The sequence below is a fragment of the Schistocerca nitens genome, chromosome 3 (genome assembly GCF_023898315.1).
Source record: "Schistocerca nitens isolate TAMUIC-IGC-003100 chromosome 3, iqSchNite1.1, whole genome shotgun sequence".
Taxonomy (NCBI): Eukaryota; Metazoa; Arthropoda; class Insecta; order Orthoptera; family Acrididae; genus Schistocerca; species Schistocerca nitens.
The window spans coordinates 576507456-576512245 of NC_064616.1; the positions used below are offsets into that span (position 1 = coordinate 576507456).

Sequence of the window (4790 nt, forward strand, 5' to 3'; positions counted from 1 at the left end):
TCTCTCAGTTCAAGCACGACCTACATTTTGTACGGATACGTGGACTGTGACTTCCTGAGAACCTTGTGAGCGGAACCCACGAACACGTGGGCCTACTGGGCAGTCGTCTAACCGATTTCTTTGGACTTTGTAGCATCATGTCTTGCACCTCCGCCACCTTCTCTTCGGATGTGGATGTGGATGGCCTGCCAGATTTTGGAGCATTATGAACGCTTTCGGCCTTTCGAAACTTGATGATGAGGTTCCGTACAGCATTGCGGTTAGGCATCTTCACTCCTGGGAACTTTACTGCAGATGCAGCTTCTACTGCTGAGGTAAACTGGTCTCCATTGTGGAACACATGATCCACAAGAAACACTCTTTGTTCAGTCGTCAGCATAATGACCTGGATCACAATGACGTCACACAATACGTTGGTCTTCAATCAAACCGGGCCTGCGAACAACTACAAATACCTGGTCTAATATAGTTCAAATATGTTAAACAATGGAAAATGTTGAATTAATAATTGAAAATCATATCAGTCAATACTTAGCACACCAAAACATGGCACTGAATAGTTAGCTTCTGAACACCCGATATTTTCCTTGTCAGTGAAGAGGATTTAAGAAATCTTATAGAACAGAAGCTTGGACTGTAAATATCACTACACAGCAATGAAATAATTTGTCAATTTTTACGAAATTTTGTAAAATAACCCCTTAATGCTAGGGACTGATGGACAATAAAATAATATATCGCTTTCGTTGTAAAGTTGTATCCAATCACGCTAGCAAGGACTTATGCAGTCAGTAAGACATACTAAACATTATGGGCAATGAAGTAATATATCGCTTTCGTTGTAAAGTTGTATCCAATCGCGCTAGCAAGGACTTAGGCAGTCAGTAAGACATACTATACCTTATTTGAAAGACCGTAAGTGTTTACACAAGAAAGGCGGGAGAAAAGATACATAAACCAGGGATCTTGTCATAGTAATGGTCACGTTACCGGCTAAAAGTGTTTTCAGTCGCATGGGACGAACGCTAAATTTAAATCACACGAAAGGTCAAGCAGGCCTATTCCGTGGCTGGTACTCACGACAACTAGCTATGGTTAAGAACGCGGCACTTGTTATACATAGGCCACGTTCCATGTGTAGACGTGCATTGTCCTGTTGAGAAATGCCATACGATACTGTCGCATGAGACATGACGACTCAAGATGTCCGTGGCGTACCACTACATCAGAATTCCCTCAGTCAGTGCCACCCGTGAGCTGGAGTCGTACCCGATGGTTTCTCACACCACTACGCCAGGAAAAACACCTCTGTGCCTCTCCAGAGCACTGGAAGAATGGGACCCCTCCTCAGGTAGCTGCCATAATCGTCGGTCATTCGGGATAGGGCAGAATCACAATGCATTGTTGATCACAATGCCACGCCCTTCATCAGGATTCCGGGTCACAGCGCCGGCCGGGGTGGCCGAGCGGTTCTAGGCGCTACAGTATGGAACCGCGCGACCGCTACGGGCGCAGGTTCGAATCCTTCCTCGGGCATGGATGTGTGTGATGTCCTTAGGTTAGTTAGGTTTAAGTAGTTCTAAGTTGGCCGGCCGCGGTGGTCTAGCGGTTCTGGCGCTGCAGTCCGGAACCGCGGGACTGCTACGGTCGCAGGTTCGAATCCTGCCTCGGGCATGGATGTGTGTGATGTCCTTAGGTTAGTTAGGTTTAAGTAGTTCTAAGTTCTAGGGGACTTATGACCTAAGATGTTGAGTCCCATAGTGCTCAGAGCCAGTAGTTCTAAGTTCTAGGGGACTGATGACCTTAGAAGTTAAGTCCCATAGTGCTGAGAGCCATTTGAACCATTTGAACCAGGTCACAACATCACTCCCAAACACATCCGATTGCGTTGTGGTATAAATGGCAGCTTACACAAGGAATGACAATTCCCTAGTCCGGCAGCTGCTTGTCTCCGACCAATCGTGCGGGATGACACAGAATGTGGAAAAAAATTTGGAAATTTGTGGTAAGGTCTTATGGGACCAAACTGCTGGGGTCATCGGTCCCTAAGCTTACGCACTACTTAATCGAACTTAAACTAACTTACGCTAAGGACAATACACACACCTATGCCCGAGGGAGGACTCGAACCTCCGACGGGGGGAGCCTCGCGGCCGTGACAACACGCCCTAGACCACACGGCTACCCCGCGCGGTACAGAATGTGGCAGGAAGTCCATTATGTGTTCTCGTATGACAGGCGCAGGTTGAAGGGGGGTTTGGTGACTGGTGCACAGTATGGCGATCCTGCAGTTTGATACTTAGACGTGATCAAATTGTTCAAATGGCACTAAGCACTATGGGACTTAACATCTGAGGTCATCAGTCCCCTAGACTTAGAACTGCTTTAACCTGACTAACCTAAGAACATCACACACATCCATGCCCGAGGCAGGATTCGAACCTGCGACCGTAGCAGCAGCGCGGTTCCGGACTCAAGCACCTAGAACCGCTCGGCCACAGCAGCCGGCTTAGACGTGATCCACTGGAACTTTGACAACGAGTAAGCAGCGTTCCCGTGCAGTCCCACACGTTGCACGATACGACCAGCCAGCGAAATGAAGGCCCATACTAAGGCCCTTTTCCAACTCCGTCGGGTGCTGATAACGCCGTCTCGAACAAGAATGCGGCATCTCCGTGTCCTTCAGTTATCACTCAAAATCGGACGCTGCTCACGTCCATTACAGGGGGTGGTCACAAACACTCTGAAAAACTTGTAAAGATATTGCAGGATAGGTTGTGCTAAGAAATAATTGTTCACAAAAAAATTCGATACATTGGACCCATTCCGATTTAATTAGCACTGAAACAGGCCGTTGCGCGCAAATTCAAGCAGTCCACCAGCGACTATGTCACCAAACGTGTTATTCGTTTGGTTTCATAAAACGCCACAAGAGAGTGATATATAAATTTTATGTGGACGACAGTGGGGATCGAACTCGAGTCAAAGGCTCAGTCGTCTCGTGCACAATGATAGGTGCTATGAGAACGACTGACATTAATTGTATCTGACGGGCCATTTGCATTTGTGCACACAACGGCCTGATTGGCTAACTTCAATGCTAGTTAACTCAGGAACGGCTCAGAGTTTCGAATTTTTTTCTTAGCGATTATTTCTCAGATCAACCTACCCTGTAACACCCTTACAAGCTTTTCAGTCTGTTTCTGAGCCCCCTGTATTCCGTAACAGATCTTGTAACAACACTAAATAAGAACGACACTAATGCAATCTGGTGGCCGTTTTGCTGTCACACGGAACTGCAACTCCAGTCATTTACATACCCGTCGATGTACACCGTGTACGAAGTTGCATTGACATCCTATCGTGTATTCTAGGTACTTCAGTTTTTTTCAGGCAGTGTTTTTTTATCGCTCCACACATTTCTCCTTTCTGTGCAGCAGTAAGACTAAGTTAATATTGAACTTACAATGAAATCCAGACCATATCAACGGCGACAGTTCAAAATGTGTGTCTCGACCGGGACTCGAACCCGGGATCTCCTGCTTACATGGCAGACGCTCTGTCCGACTGAGCCATCGAAGAAACAGAGGATATTGCGACTGCAGGGACTTATCTCTGGCACGCTCCCTGTGAGACCCACATTTCCAACTTACTGTCCACACACTACATCTGTAGTGCCCCTGCCCACTATACTCATTACTCGCGGCAGTCAATCAACCGATTCCCGTAAGAGTTTGGGCAATGTGAGTGCATCCGCATTGAAGAAGATCATTGGCTGGCAAGCCGTATCTATATGAAGATGGTATCTGTTCTTTCGGACATGTCCTAAACGAACTTCGAAAATGAACAATAGATATTATTTTTATAGCACGTTTTTAATCAGTGAACATCTTGTGTCTGTGTTCGGAATCAACAACATCGACAATGTACATAACTGAACTGAGGGATCTGGTCTTCACAGATAAACTGAGCTTCAAATTGGAAAACGAATCTTGCTACGTATTCGTCTAGATGGGAAGCAGTAACAAGTAAACACACAGGAGTTTCGTGGAAAACGCCACGTGTGGTGATGATGATGTTCTTTTGTGGGAAGGCATGGCATAGTTAAGACGGGGGGGGGGGGGGGGAGGGAGTGCACGGAACTTGGAATGTTCGTTAGTGGTCAGAGGAATGTTAATAACACCTCTCAGGTACAGAAATGAGATATTTCAATCAAATGTACGCATTTTCAGAGGATCACATGGTTTAGACTTCCTATGCATGGACGATAGTGCACGTCCACCTCTAATTGCTATACTGGATATGTCCAGGCAAAAATATCCACTGAACAATGTGGCCAGGGAGCACCATAGGAAACAAAATACAAGCTTACAGGATATCGAACCCATCTACTTTGGATTCAGTGCTTCCTCGCAGATAGAAGGCAACACGTCGTTCGACAGGGCAAAATCACCCAGTGCATAATAAATTTCGGGCGTGCTCCAAAAGAATGTTTTTATGTAGCAGTTTGTGAGGATGAGGAGCGATAAAAATCTCCTCCGATGCGTATATCCACAACTGTAATTAGTTTATTCTTACATTGAGAAGTTTAGCAGCTTGACATTCTAGTGAATTAAAATAAATACTATAAGACTAACTTTAAACAGTAATACTAGTTTTTTTCCAACCTCCAATCGGTCACGAAATGGAATGCGTAGTGAAAATAATAAATACTTGATTTGCAACGTCTAGCTACTGCTTCCAGGTATTCTCTACAGTTTTGAATTTTGTAGCTATAAAGAATCTTGGCT

General features: G+C 45.5%; 1 non-coding gene across 1 annotated transcript; it reads right to left on the bottom strand.

Moving 5' to 3' along the window:
• Nucleotides 1–3508: 3508 nt before the first annotated feature.
• On the bottom strand, nucleotides 3509–3585 carry Trnat-ugu (transfer RNA threonine (anticodon UGU)). The gene has a single exon. It is a non-coding gene; the product is annotated as a tRNA-Thr (tRNA).
• Nucleotides 3586–4790: the final 1205 nt, after the last annotated feature.